Source organism: Ctenopharyngodon idella, chromosome 21 (genome assembly GCF_019924925.1).
Source record: "Ctenopharyngodon idella isolate HZGC_01 chromosome 21, HZGC01, whole genome shotgun sequence".
Classification (NCBI taxonomy): domain Eukaryota; kingdom Metazoa; phylum Chordata; class Actinopteri; order Cypriniformes; family Xenocyprididae; genus Ctenopharyngodon; species Ctenopharyngodon idella.
Window position 1 is genome coordinate 21,908,438 of NC_067240.1, and position 16,702 is coordinate 21,925,139.

The 16,702-nt window shown below is 34.1% G+C and overlaps 1 long non-coding RNA gene across 1 annotated transcript in view; it reads right to left on the bottom strand.

The window, feature by feature from the left end:
• LOC127504359 (uncharacterized) overlaps window positions 1-14,377 on the bottom strand; it is a 44,408-nt gene extending 30,031 nt beyond the window's left edge. The window contains exon 1 of the long non-coding RNA XR_007927350.1: window positions 14,272-14,377. This is a non-coding gene — a long non-coding RNA (uncharacterized LOC127504359). The remainder of the gene's footprint in view (window positions 1-14,271) is intronic.
• Window positions 14,378-16,702: the final 2,325 nt, after the last annotated feature.

Sequence of the window (16,702 nt, forward strand, 5' to 3'; positions counted from 1 at the left end):
TTTTGATTATACGTCAGCCATAGAGTATTGAATATTTGACCTAATGGACATATTTCTGGCTAAAGAATACTCGATTTTGAAACTTTTATGCATTACTATTGACTCCTTCTGATCATACGTCAGCCATAGAGTGTTGCACATTCAACTTAATAGACATATTTCGGGCAAATTAGTCCTCGATCATGAACTTTCTGTACATACTCATTGCCTCAACTCTGATGTTACTTCAGTCACACATGAGCCCTTTTATGATCTATTGAACATATTTCTCGAAAATTATTCCTCACTCATGAACTCTCTTTACATATTCATTGACTCCTTCTAATGTTAGATCAGCCATACATTAGTCCATATTAGACCTACTGAACATATTTCTGGCCCAAGAGTACTCGATTTTGAACATTCTATAAATACATAATTGACTCCTGATTATACATCAGCCAAAGAGTATTGCATATTTGAACTACTGGACATGTTTCTGGCCAAAGAATATTCGACACTGAGCTCCTTATACATTGCTATTGACTCCTTCTGATGATACGACAGCCATAGAATATTGCATACTGGACCTGGATGTATATATTTCTGGTCAAAGAGTAGTACTTGCTCTCCAACTTTCTATACATTACTATGGACTCCTTCTGATGATACGACAGCCATAGAATATTGCATACTGGACCTGGATGTATATATTTCTGGTCAAAGAGTAGTACTTGCTCTCCAACTTTCTATACATTACTATGGACTCCTTCTGATGATACGTGAGCCATAGTGTATTGCATACTTGACCTAATGGACATATTTCTGGCTAAAGAGTACTCGATTTTGAACCTTTTACGCATTACTATTGACTCCTTCTGATGATACGTCAGCCATAGAGTATTGCATATTCAACCTAATGGACATAAATCTGGCAAATTAGTCCTCAGTCATGAACTTTCTATACAGACTTATAGATTCCTTCTAATGTTATATCAGACAGACATAATGAACATTTTTCTGGCTCAAGAGTAATCAATCTTGAACTTTCCATACATTTTCTTTGACTCCTTTTGTTCTTATTTCAGGAGAACCGTAGTCCATATTAGGCCTACTTAATTTTTTTCTGTCCCAAGAGTCCTTGATCATGAACTTTCTACACATACTCATAGACTCCTTTTGATGATATTTCAGCCATTGGATATTTGACACAATGGACATCTTTCTGGCCCAAGAGTACTCCATCTTTAAATTTTATACATTACTATTGACTCATGGTGTTACTTAACCAATACAGAAATCCATATTAGACCTTAATAAAAATTTTTCTGTCCAAACAGTCCTCGATCATGAACTTTCTATACATACTCATTGACTCCATGTAATGTTAGATCAGCCAGACAGTAGCCTATATTAGACATACTCAACATATTTCTGGCCCGAGTACTCGATCGAGAACTTTCTATACATACTCATTGACTCCATCTAATGTTAGATCAGCCAGACAGTAGCCTATATTAGACATACTCAACATATTTCTGGCCCAAGAGTACTCGATCTTGATCTTTCCATACATATTCATTGACATTCTAATGGTGCATCAGAAGAACAGTAATTAGACCTATTTACATTTTTTTTTTTTCGGTCCAAAGCGTCCTTGAACATGATCTTTCCATACATAATCACTGCATCACTCTGATGTTACTTTAGCCATCCATGAGCCCATGTTTGACCTTCTGAGCAAACTTCTGGCAAATTAGTGCTCAATCATGAACATTCCACACTTACCAATTGACTCCATCTGATGTTAGATTAGCTAGACAGTAGTCCATATTTGACCGACAGAACATATTTCTGGCCAAAGAGCACTTGATCTTGAACTTTCTTTACGAACTCATCGAATCCTTCTAATGTTACATAAGACAGACAGTAGTCCTCATTTGACATGATGAACTCAATTCTTGCCCAATAGTACTCGATCTTGAGCTTGATCTCGATCTTTTATACATACACATTGACTCCTTCTGATGATATGTCAGCCATAGTGTATTGGGTATTTTACCTAATGGATTATGTTTCTGGCCCAAGAATATTCGAATCTGAACTTTTTATAAATTTCTATTCACTCCTTCCGATGTTTCTTCGCCCATACAGAAGTCAATTATAGACCCACTCAACATATTGCAAATTAGTCCTCAACCATGAACTCTCTATAACATACTCATTGACTCCATCTGATGTTAGATCAGCCAGACAGTAGTCCATTTTAGACCAACTGAACATAGTATTTCTGTCCTAAGAGTACTCGATTTTGAACTTTCTATACATACTCACTGACTCCATCTTCATCAGAAAGCGTCAGTAAAGAATGAGTTCTCTTTGTCCAGAAATATGTCCATTGTGTCAAATATGCAATTTTCTATAGCTATCATCAGGAGTCAATGAGTTTATATAAAAAGTTCATGATCCAGGACTAATTTGCCAGAAATATGTTCAGTACATCAAACATGGGTTTATGTATGTCTGAAGCAACATCAGTATGAGGCAATGAGTATGTATAGAACGTATCTATTGACGAGGACTAATTTGCCAGAAATATCAGAAGGACTTATATGGACATCTGTTTTGGGTAATGTGACATCATAAATATATATAAAAAGTAAGTATATCGAGTTCTCTTTGTCCAGAAATACGTCCATTAGTTTAAATATGCAATACTCTATGGCTGACGTATCATCAGAAGGAGTGAGTTTGTATAAAATTATACAATGAGCTTGTACTTTGAGTTTAGTAGGTCAAACATTGCATCATATATGGCTAATGTAACATCAGAGTGGGGCAATAAATATGTATAGAAAGTTCATGATCGAGTACTCTTGGGTTAGAAAATAATTTAATTAGGTCTAATATGGGCTTCTGTCTGAAATAAAATTCGGAGTAAATATGTATACAAAGCTCAAGACTGAGTACTCTTGGACCAGAAATATGTTTACTAGGTCAAATATGTACTATTGTCTTTATGATGTAACATCAGAAGGAGTCAATTATGAGTCAATATGTTCAGTATATGAAATATTGCAAATATTGTCTCTCAGATGTGACATCAGAAGGAGTCAATGTATCTTTATAGAATGTTCAAGGCTTTATTGCGCCACGGTAATAAGTTAGTTGTATAAATTGCGATGAAACATGCCTTATTTGTTATTCTTCACTTGTGCAACGGAGTATTTCAGATTTTGAGTTACAGGATATGTTATGTGTTATCTCTTCAATGCACTCATGAAATTAGTTAATTATTTTATTTATCGCAATGCAAACCGCACGTGTTATTCTGTTCAATGCATAACGTAAATAAGTAGTTGTACAATAGGTTGAAGTATTTTTTTGATGTTGTTGTTTTATTGCAATGCAACTGCACTTTACGATTTCTTTTCAATACACAAAGGATTTTTTTTTTTTGTTTTTTTTTTTGAGAAATGCAGTCCAGCAGCATCTGTGTTATGTGTTATCTGTTCATTGCACAATGGAATAAGTTAGTTTAGTGTACAATGCAAACAAATAGTGCATATACTGTTAGGACTTGTATTCATAGCAATGCAACCACGCCTGTCATCGCTTTAGTGCAAAACGTTTGAGTTAGTTTATTCATTGCAACACCACATATGTTATGTGTTATCTCTTCAGTGCTTAAGGAATAAGTTAGTTCTTGTATACAATGCAAGGAAACAGTGCATAACTTACATGTTAATTCTTGTATGCATTTTAATGCAATAGCACATATGTTATATTAATTTATTCTGTGCACAAAGTAATAAGTTAATTATTGTATGCAATGCAGTGAAACAGTTATGTCTTGTATTTATTGCAATTCAACAGCATATGTGATTTGTTATCTCCTCACTGCACAATGCGTAAGGGATAAGTTAATTCTTGTATCGAACGCAAGGAAACATTGCATAACTATAATATGTTATGTTAATATATAATGTGTTATATTAATTTCTTCTAAGCAAAGCGTAATAAGTTAACTATTGTACGCAGTGCATTGAAACAGTTAGTTCTTGGTGCATTGCAATGCTGCAGCATATGTGATTTGTTTTCTCTTCAATGCACAAAGGAAATAGTTATTTTGTTGTATGCAAGGCAGTGCAACACGCACCTGTCGTATGTTATCTCATCAATGCAATGCAAAAGCACATATGTCTCCAATGCAAAATTATATGCGTTAGTTCTTGTGGGCAATGCTCAACGTTATAAACAGTGCATACATTATATGTAGTCTTTTATGCATTGTAATAAATAGCATATATGTTATGTGTTATCTCTTCACCGCATAAGGGATTGTTAGATCGTGTATGAAATGCAATGCAGATATGTTATATCTCTCCAATGAAAAAACGAAATGAGTTACTTCAACATGTTATGTTGTTTTCTCTTTAATACATAAAGGAATAAATTATTTCTTGTATACAATGCAAGGAAACGGTGCATAACTTACATGTTACAATTCAACAGCACATGTTTATATGAATTTCTTATAAATAAAAATAAATTAGTTTTTGTATGCAATGCAATGAAACAGTTCTTGTATTTATTGCAATGCAACAGTATAATTGATTTGTTTGTTTGTTGATTTGTTGTACAAAGGAAATAGTTCTTGTATGCAACGCAGTGCAACAAGCACCTGTCGTATTATCTATTCACTGCACAACCGATTGTCACTGCAATATAATGAACATCTTATGTGTTATCTATTCATTGCATAAGGAATAAGTTAGTTCTTGTATACAATGCAAGTGCATAACTTACACGTAACTTCTTGTATGCACTGCAATGCAACAGCACATCTGTAATAATTTCTTCTGTGCAAAGCGTAATAAGTTAACTATTGTATGCAATGAAACAGTAGTTCTTGATTCATAGCAATGCAACAGCAAATGTAATTTGTTTTCTCTTCAATGCACAACGGATTAAGTTACTGCAATGCAATGCACGTTTTGTTTTAGCTCTTCAAGTCAGTTACTGAATGAGCAATTTCTTGTATTCATTTTTTTTTATGCACAGCGTAATGTTAACTATTGTATGTATGCAATGAAACAGATAGTTTTCTTTTCAATTCACAAAGGAAAGAGCAAGTTTTTGTATGCAACTTAGTGCAACAAGTACCTGACATGTGTTATCTTTCACTGCAAAAAGGATTAAGTTACTGCAATGCAATTGCACGTTATGTGATATCAATGCTTATGCATTGATAGCACATAACGGTTAGTTCTTGATGCATTGCAACGCAAAAGCATAAGAAATTAGTTTTCAATGCACAAAGGAAAAAGTTAGTTCTTGTATACAATGCAAGGAAACAGTGCATACTTTACATGTTAGTTCTTGATGGATTGCAATGTAAGAGCATATGTGATTTGCTTTCTCTTCAATGCGCAAAGGAAAAAGTTCTTGCATGCAACAAGTATTTGTCATGTGTTACCTCTTAACTGCAAAACGGATTTAGTTACTGCAAAGCAAATGCACATGTTATGTGTTATCTCTGCACTGCACAACGGATTAAATTACTGCAATGCACGTTTTGTTTTATCTCTTCAGTTCAACTACTGAACGAGTTAGTTCTTATATACGATGTATACAAAGAAAACAGTGCATAAAACTACATGTTGCACATTTGTTGTATTAATTTCTTTGCGTAATAAGTTAACTATTGTATGTAATGCAATGAAAAGTTAGTTCTTGCTGCATTGCAAAGCAACAGCATATGTGATTTGTTTTCTCTTCAATGCACAAAGGAAAGACTTAGTTCTTGTATGCAACGCAGTGCAACAAGCACCTCTCATGTATTATCTCTTCACCGCATAACGGTTTGTTGGATCGTGTATGAAATGCAGTGCAGATATGTTATATCTCTCCAATGAAAAAACGAAATGAGTTAGTTCATTCATTGCAACACCACATGCTATGTTGTTTTTTCTTCAATGCATAAAAGAAATAGGACATTTCTTGTATACAATGCAAGGAAACAGTGCATAATTTATATGTTGCTATTCAACAGCACATATGTTATATCTATGCAGTTTCTTCTATGCACAACGTAATAAGTTAGTTTTTATAATGCAATGCAATGAAACAGTTAGTTGCAATGCAGTGCAACAAGCACCTGTCGTATTATCTCCACTGCAAAACGGATTGATTACTGCAAAGCGCATGTTATGTGTTATCTCTTCAATGCATAACGGATAAGTTAGTTCATTCATCGCAGCACCACATATGTTATATGTTATCTCTTCAATGGATAAGGAATACGTTTGTTTTTGTATACAATGCAAGGAAACAGTGCATATGTTATATTAATTTCTTCTATGCACTCATCTAAATTAACTATTGTCTGCAATGCAATGAAACAGTTAGATCTTGATGCATTGTAATGCAACGGCATATGTTATTTGTCTTCTCTTTAATGCACAAATGAAAGAGTTCGATCTTGCATCTAGCGCAGTGCAACAAACACCTGTCATGCGTTATTTCTTCACTGCACAACGGATTAAGTTACTGAAAAGCAATGCAAATGTTATGTTCAATGCATAACAGATGAGTTAGTTCATTCATCGCAACACCATGTGTTATGTGTTATCTCTTTTATGCACTGCAATTCAACAGCACATATGTTACATTAATATTTTCTATGCATAACGTAATATGTTTTTTTTATTGTATGCAATGCAATGCAGTGAAAGTTAGTTCTTGCAATGCAACAGCATATGTGATTTGTTTTCCCTTCAATGCACAAAGGAAAGAGTTAGTTCTTGTATGGACCGCATTGCAACATTGCACCTGACATGTGTTATCTTTCACTGCAAAACGGACTAAGTCACTGCAATGCAATAACACGTTATGTGATATCTCTCAATGCATAACGGATAAGTTAGGTAATTCATCGCAACCACATATGTTAATGTGTTATCACTTCAATACACAAGAATGAGTTAGTTTTTATATAAAATGTAGGGAAACAGTGTATCACTTACATGTTAATTTTTGTATGCATTGCAATGCAACAAGCACACGTTATGTTAATTTCTTATGCACAGCGTTATAAGTTAAGTATTGTATGTAATGCAATGGAACAGTTAGTTATTGATGCATTGCAACGCAAAAGCATGAGAAATTTGTTTTCTTTTAATGCACAAAGGAAAAAGTTAGTTCTTATATACAATGCAAGGAAACAGCGCATACCTTACGTGTTAGTTCTTGATGCATTGCAATGCAACAGCATATGTGATTTGCTTTCTCTTCAATGCATAAAGGAAAAAGTTCTTGCATGCAACGCAGTGCAACAAGTACTTGTCATGTGTTATCTCTTCACTGCAAAACGGATTGAGTGTACAAATCATACAATGCACGATTTGTTTTATCTCGTCAATTCAACTACTGAATGAGATAGTCCTTGTATACAATATATACAAAGGAAGGCATAACCTACATTTTGTAGTGTAGCAGCACATTTGTTGTATTAATTTTTTCTATACTCAGCGTAATAAGTTAACTATTGTAATGCAATGAAACAGTTCTTGATACATTGTAATGCAACAGCATACGTGATTTTTTTTCTCCATTGTACGCAAAGGAAAGAGTTCGTTCTTGCATGCAACGCAATGCAACAAGCAAATGTATTCTTTCATGCATTGTATAAATAACATATACATTATGTGTTATCTCTTCACCGCATAACAGATTGTTAGATCGTGTATGAAATGCAGTTCAGATTTTATATCTCGCCAATGAAAAAACGAAATGAGTTAGTTCGTTCATTTGCAACACCACACATAAGTTTTGAAGTGAATGTTTTGCAGTGAACATTCACTTTTGCAGTGAATGTTTTCTCTTCAATGCACAAAGGAAAGAGTTAGTTCTTTTATGCAATGCAGTGCAACAAGCACTGCATTGCATAAAAGTGTCATCGCTTCACTGCACAACGGATAAAGTTACTGAAATGCAATGCACGTTATGTGTTTTCACTCAGTGCATAACGGATAAGTTAGTTCATTCATCACAACAACACAAATGTTATGTGTTGTCTTTTCAGTACATAAGGAATAAGTTAGTTTTTGTATACAATGCAAGGAAACATATCTTACATGTTAGGTCTTGTATGCATTGCAATCCACCTGTCATGTTATCTCGCACAACAGATTAAGTTACTGCAATGCAACGCACATGTTTATGTGTTATCTCTTCAATGCATAACATATGAGTTAGTTCATTCATCGCAACACCATGTGTTATTTGCATGAGGAATAAGTTAGTTCATGTTTACAATGCAAGAAAACAGTGCATAACTTACATTTAAGATCTTTTATGCATTGCAATGCAACAGCACATATGTAATATTAATTTCTTCTATACACAGCGTAATAAGTTAACTATTGTATGCAATGCAATGAGTTAGTTCTTGATGCATTGTATTGCAACAGCATAAGTGATTTGTTTTCTCCACTGTACACAAAGGAAAGAGTTCGTTCTTGCATGCAACGCAATGCAACATGCACCTGCAATGTGTTATCGCTTCACTGCACAACGGATTAAGTTGTAAATGCACGTTTTTTTTATCTCTTCATTTCAACTACAGAATTAGTTCTTGTATAGAAATGCAAGGAAACAGTGCATAACTTACATGTAAGTTCTTTTATGCATTGCAATGCAACCACATGTATTATATAATAATTTCTTCTATGAACAGCGTAATAAGTTAACTATTGTACGTAATGCAATGAAACAGCATATACGACTTGTTATCTCTTCAATGGACAGACGAAATGAGTTTGTTATTGTATTTATAGCACGTATATTATGTGTTTTCTATTCTATTCTATACAAAACGTCTTGAATGCACTGCAATGCAATTAGAGCATATGTTATGTGATTTCTTTTCAATGCACAAAGTTCTTGTAAGAATTAAAATGAAATAGCACATATGTCTCTTTAATACACAAAATTAAAAGTATAATACATACATGTATTGCAGCCATACAGAAGTCCATATTAGACCTACTTAAATTTTTTCTGTCCGAAGAATCCTCAATCATGAACTTTCTGTACATAATCGTTACCTTAATATGATGTTACTTCAGCCATATAGAAGTCCATTTTTGATATCATGAACATATTTCTGGCCCAAAAGTACATTACATTACATACATAGTCATTGACTCCATCTGACGTTAGATCAGCTCGACTATAGACCATATTAGACATACTCAACTTATTTCTGGTTCAAGAGTATTCGATCTTGAAATTTCCATACATATTTCAAAGACTCCATCTGATGTTACATCAGAAGAACAGTACTCCATATTTCATATGATGAACATATTTCTGGCCCAAGAGTACTCGATCTAGAACTTGATCTCGATCTTTTATACATACTCTTTGACTACTGATGATATGTCAGACATAGAGTATTGGTTATTTGACCTAATGGACATATTTCTGGCCCAAGAATACTCAATCTTGAAATGTTATACATTACTATTGACTCATGATGTTACTTCACCAATACAGAAATCCATATTAGACAGAACATATTTCTGACCAAATAGCATTTGATATTGAACTTTTTGTATTTACTCATTGACGCCTTCTGATGTCACATCAGCCATATAGAAGTCCATATTAGACCTACTGAACATATTTCTAGCCAAAGAGTACTCGATCTTGAACTTTCTTCACAAACTCATTGACTCACTCTGATGTTACTTCAACCATACATGAGTCCATGTTAGACCTTCTTAAAGTTTTTCAGTCCTAACAGTCCTAATGTTACATAAGTTGACATAATGAACATATTTCTGGCCCAAGAGTATTCGATCTTGAACTTTCCATACATATTCATTGACATTCTGATGGTGCATCAGAAGAACAGTAATTAGACCTATTTACATTTTTTTTTCTGTCCAAAGAGTCCTTGAACATGATCTTTCCATACATAATCATTGCCTCACTCTGATGTTACTTCAGCCACCCATGTTTGACCTTCTGAGCAAATTTCTGACAAATTAGTGCTCAATCATGAACATTCTACACATACTCACATTGACTCTATCTGATGTTAGATCAGCTAGTAGTCCACATTTGACCGACAGAACATATTTCTGTATTTCTTGTATACAATTTCTTGTAAACAGTGCATAACTTACATGTTGCAATTCAACAGCACATATGTTATATGAATTTCTTCTATGCACAAAGTAATAAATTAGTTTTTTTATGCAATTCAATGAGACAGTTCTTGTATTTATTGCAATGCAACAGCATAATTGATTTGTTTTCTCTTCAATGCACAAAGGAAATAGTTCTTGTATGCAACGCAGTGCAACAAGCACCTGTCATGTGTTATGTCTTCAATGCAATGCAAAAGCACATTTAATTGTCCAATGCAAAACTGTATGAGTTAGTTCTTGTGTATTGCAATGCTCAACGGTATAAACAGTGCTTATGTTATATGTACTCTTTCATGTGTTGTAATACAACAGCATACATGTTATGCGTTATGTCTTCAATGCATAACGTATTGTTGGATCATGTATAAAATACAATGCACGTTATCTCTTCAATGCACAAACGAAATGAGTTAGTTCATTAATTGACACCACAAGTTATGTGTTTTCTCTTCAATGCATTAGGAATGAGTTAGTTCTTGTATACAATGCAAGGAAACAGTGCATAACTTACATGTTAGTTCTTGTATGCATTGCAATGCCATTGCACATATGTAATATAAGTTTCTTCTATGCACAGCGTAATAAGCTCCTGTCTTTTGTTAAGAATTAAGTTAATGCAATGCAATTCACGTTTTGTTTTAATCACTTCAAGTCAACTACTGAATGAGTTATTTCTTGTACACAAATGTAAGGAAACAGTGCATAACTTACATGTTGCAATGCAACAGCACATATATGTTATATTAATTTTTTTATGCACAGCGTAATAAGTTAACTATTGCATGTATGCAATGAAACATAGTTCTTGTTGCTTTGCAATGCAACAGCATATACGATTTGTTTTCTTTTCAATGCACAAAGGAAAGAGTTCTTGTATGCAACGCATTGCAGCAGCATGTTATCTCTTTAATGCATAACATATGAGTTAGTTCATTCACTGCAAAACGGATTAAGTTCTCTGCAATGCATTGCACATGTTATGCGATCTCTCTCAATCCATAACGGATAAGTTAGTTCATGCATCGCAACACCACATATGTTGTGTTGTCACTTCAATGCATAAGAATAAATTAGTTTTTGTATAAAATTCAGGAAAACATTGCATAACTTACATGTAAGTTCTTATATGCATTGCAGTGTAACAGCACGTTATATTGCTTTCTTCTATGCACAGCGTAATTAACTATTGTACGTTTTGTTTTATCTCATCAATTCAACTACTGAATGAGTTAGTTTTTGTATACAAAATGCAAGGAAACAGTGCATAACTTACCACATATGTTATGTGTTATCACTTCAATGCATAAGAATTAGTTCGATTTTATATAAAATGCAGGGAAACAGTGCATTCATTTACATATTGCAATGCAACAAGCACACATGTCATTTTAATTTCCTATGCGTTACAAGCGTTATAAGTATTGTATGTAATGCAATGGAACACTTAGTTCTTGATACATTGCGATGCTACAGCATATGTGATTTACTTCAATGCGCAAAGTACTTGTCATGTGTTACGTAACTGCAAAACGGATTAAGTTACTGCAATGCAAATGTTATGTGTTATCTCTGCACTTGCACACGGAATAAATTACTGCAATGCAAAAATGCAATGCAGTTTTGTTTTATCTCTTCAGTTCAACTATGCAAGGAAACAGTGCATAACTTATATGTTGCTATTCAACAGCACATATGTTATATGAATTTTATCTATGCACAACGTAATAAGTTAGTTTTTGTATGCAATGCAATGAAACAGTTAGTTCTTGTACTTATTGCAATGCATATGTAATCTGTGTTCTCTTCAATGCACAAAGGAAAGAGTTAGTTCTTGTATGCAACGCAGTGCAACAAGCACCTGACATGTGTTATCTTTCACTGCAAAACGGATAAAGTTACTGCAATGCACGTTATGTGATATCTCTCAATGCATAAGAATATGGTAATTTTTGTATAAAATGCAGGGAAACAGTGCATCACTTACATGTCAGTTTTTGTATGCATTGCAACGCAACAGCACATATGTTATATTAATTTCTTCTATGCAAAGCGTAATAAGTTAGCTATTGTATGCAGTTATATGTATTGTATGTATTTGTTTTCCCTTCAATGTACAAGGGAAAGAGTTAGGTCTTGTATGCAACGCAGTGCAACAAGCGCCTGACGTGTTATCGATTCACTGCAAAACGGTTGAAGTTACTGCAATGCAATGCACATGTTATGTTATCTCTCAATGCATAACGGATAAGTTAGTTCATTCATCGCAACAATGCATAACTCTTCAATGCATAAGGAATAAGTTTGTTCTTGTATACAATTCAAGGAACCAATCCATATGTTATATTAATTTCTTCTATGCATAGCGTGATAAGTTAACTATTGCATGCAATGCAATGAAACAGTTAGCTCTTTCTGCATTGTAATGCAACAACATATGTTATTTGTTTTCTCTTTAATGCACAAAGGAAAGAGTTAGTTCTTGTATGCAACGCAGTGCAACAAGCACCTGACATGTGTTATCTTTCACTGCAAAACGGATAAAGTTACTGCAATGCACGTTATGTGATATCTCTCAATGCATAAGAATATGGTAATTTTTGTATAAAATGCAGGGAAACAGTGCATCACTTACATGTCAGTTTTTGTATGCATTGCAACGCAACAGCACATATGTTATATTAATTTCTTCTATGCAAAGCGTAATAAGTTAGCTATTGTATGCAGTTATATGTATTGTATGTATTTGTTTTCCCTTCAATGTACAAGGGAAAGAGTTAGGTCTTGTATGCAACGCAGTGCAACAAGCGCCTGACGTGTTATCGATTCACTGCAAAACGGTTGAAGTTACTGCAATGCAATGCACATGTTATGTTATCTCTCAATGCATAACGGATAAGTTAGTTCATTCATCGCAACAATGCATAACTCTTCAATGCATAAGGAATAAGTTTGTTCTTGTATACAATTCAAGGAACCAATCCATATGTTATATTAATTTCTTCTATGCATAGCGTGATAAGTTAACTATTGCATGCAATGCAATGAAACAGTTAGCTCTTTCTGCATTGTAATGCAACAACATATGTTATTTGTTTTCTCTTTAATGCACAAAGGAAAGAGTTCAATCTTGCATGCAACGCAGTGCAACAAGCACCTGTCATATGTCATCTCTTCACTGCACAGCGGATTAAGTTATTGCAATTCAATGCACATGTTACGTGTTATCTATTCAATGCATAACAGATGATCATTCATAACGGAGGATCATTCATCGCAACACCACGTGTTATGTGTTATCTCTAGTATGCCCTGCAATACAATAGCACAAATGATACATTAATGTTTTCTATGCACAAGGTAATGTGATTTTTATTGGACGCAATGCAATGAAAGTTAGTTCTTCTATTTATTGCAATGCAACAGCATATGTGATTTATTTTCTATCCAATGCACAGAGGAAAGAGTACGTTCTTGCGTGCAACGCAGTGCATCATGCACCTGTCATGTGTTATCTCTTCACTGCACAACGGATTAAGTTACTGCAATCCAGTGCACGTTATGTGTTATTAGTCCACAGTCATGAAATTTCTTTATATACTCATTGATTCCATCTGATGATGTTAGATCAATGCAGACAGTAGTCCATAGTTGACAGACAGAACATATTTCTGACTAAACAGTATTTGATATTGAACTGTTTTATATAGTCATTAACGTCCTCTGATGTCACATGAGCCATATGGAAGTTCATATTTGAACTACTGAACATATTTCTGAGCCGATTCCTCAAACAGGAACTTTCTATATATACTTATTGACTCCATCTGATGTCAGATCATCCAGACAGTAGTCCATATTTGAATGACAGAACATATTTCTGTCAAAAAAGGTCAATCTTGAACTTTTTATACTTTACTATTGACTCCTTCTGATGATGCGTCAACCATAGTGTATTGCATATTTGACCTACTGAAGATATTTCTGGCAAATCAGTCCTCAATCATGAACTTTCTAGACATACTCATTGCCTCAATCTGATGTTACTTCAGCCATCCATGAGCCCATGTTTGACCTTCTGAGCAAATTTCTGGCAAATTAATGCTCAATCATGAACATTCTCTACATACTCATTGACTCCATCTGATGTTAGATCAGGTAGACAGTAGTCCATATTTGACGATGAACAATTTTCTGGCCCAAGAGTACTCGATCTTGAACTTGATCTCGATCTTTTATACATTCACATTGACTCCTTCTGATGATATGTCAGTCATAGAGTATTGGGTATTTGACCTAATGGATATATTTCTGGCTAAAGAATACTCGATTTTGAAACTTTTATGCATTACTATTGACTCCTTCTGATCATACGTCAGCCATAGAGTGTTGCATATTCAACCTAATAGACATATTTCGGGCAAATTAGTCCTCGATCATGAACTTTCTGTACATACTCATTGCCTCCACTCTGATGTTACTTCAGTCATACATGAGCCCGGATATGACTTACTGAAAATATTTCTCAAAAATTAGTCCTCAGTCATGAACTCTTTTTACATACTCATTGACTCTTTCTGATATTAGATCAGCCATACATTAGTCCATTTTAGACCTATTGAACATATTTCTGGCCCAAGAGTCCTCGATTTTGAACATTCTAAACATACATAATTGACTCCTGATTATACGTCAGCCAAAGAGTATTGCATATTTGATCTAATGAACATGTTTCTGGCCAAAGAGTATTCGATATTAAGCTTCTTATTCATTACTATTGACTTCTTCTGATGACACGACAGCCAAAGAATATTGCATATTGGACCTAATGTATATATGTCTGGTCAAAGAGTAGTACTTGCTCTCTAACGTTCTATACATTTCTATTGACTCCTTCTGATGTTTCATTACCCACTCTGAAGTCCATATTAGACCTACTGAACATATGTCTGACAAATTAATTCTTGTTCATGAACTTTGTACTTTGAGTTTATACAAATAATTATACAATGAGTTTGTATAATAGTGAACTCAGTGATCGAGGACTAATTTGCCTGTAATATCTTCAGTAGGTCAAATATTGCATCATATATGGCTGATGTAATATGTATGGCTAATGTAACATCAGAGTGAGGCAATAAATATGTATAGAAAGTTCATGATCGAGTACTCTTGGGTTAGAAAATAATTTAATTAAGTCTAATGTGGGCTTCTGTCTGAAATAAAATTAGGAGTGAGTATGTATACAAAGTTCAAGTTTGCGTAATCTCTGACCAGAAGTAAGCGTGTAAGTTAACTATTGTACGTTTTGTTTTATCTCATCAATTCAACTACTGAATGAGTTAGTTTTTGTATACAAAATGCAAGGAAACAGTCCATATGTTATATTAATTTCTTCTATGCACAGCGTGATAAGTTAACTATTGTATGTATGCAATACAGTTAGTTCTTGATGCATTGTAATGCAACAGCATATGTGATTTGTTTTCTCTTCATTGCACAAAGGAAAAGGTTCGTTTTTGCATGCAACGCAGTGCAACAAGCTCCTGTCTGTTATTATCTCTTCACTGCACAACGGATTAAGTTACTGCAATGCAATGCACGTTTTGTTTTATGACTTTAAGTCATCTACTGAATGAGTTATTTCTTCTACTGCAATGCAATGCACGTTATGTGATATCTCTCAATGCATAACGGATGTTAGTTCATTCATCGCAACACCACATATGTTACGTGTTATCACTTCAATGCATAAGAATAAGTAAGTTTCTGTATAAAATGCAGGAAACATGTAAGTTTACATGAATAACTTACATGTACATTTTTTGGTATGCATTGCAATACAATAGCACATTTGTTATTTGAATTTGTTCTATGCAAAGCGTAATATAAGTTGACTATTATATGTAATGCAATGAAACCGATAGTTCTTGATGCATTGCAATGCAACAGCATATGTGATTTGTTTTGTCTTCAATGCACAAAGGAAATAGTTCTTTTATGCAATGCAGTGCAACAAGCTCCTGTCACGTGTCATCTCTTCACTGTAGAACGGATAAAGTTACTGAAATGCAATGCACGTTATGTGTTATCACTCAGTGCATAACGGATAAGTTAGATCATACATCGCAACACCACAAATGTTATGTGTTGTCTTTTCAATACATAAGGAATAAGTTAGTTTTTGTATACAATGCAAGGAAACATATCTTACATGTAAGTTCTTGTATGCATTGCAATGCATCTGTCATGTTATCTCGCACAACGGATTAAGTTACTGCAATGCAATGCACATGTTATGTGTTATCTCTTCAATGCATATCATATGAGTTAGTTCATTCATCGCAACACCATGTGTTATTTGTTATCTCGTCATTGCATGAGGAATAAGCTATATATACAATGTAAGAAAACAGTGCATAACTTACATGTTGCAATGCAACCGCACATATTTTATATTAATTTCTTCTATGCACAGCGTAATGTTAACTATTGTATGCAATGCA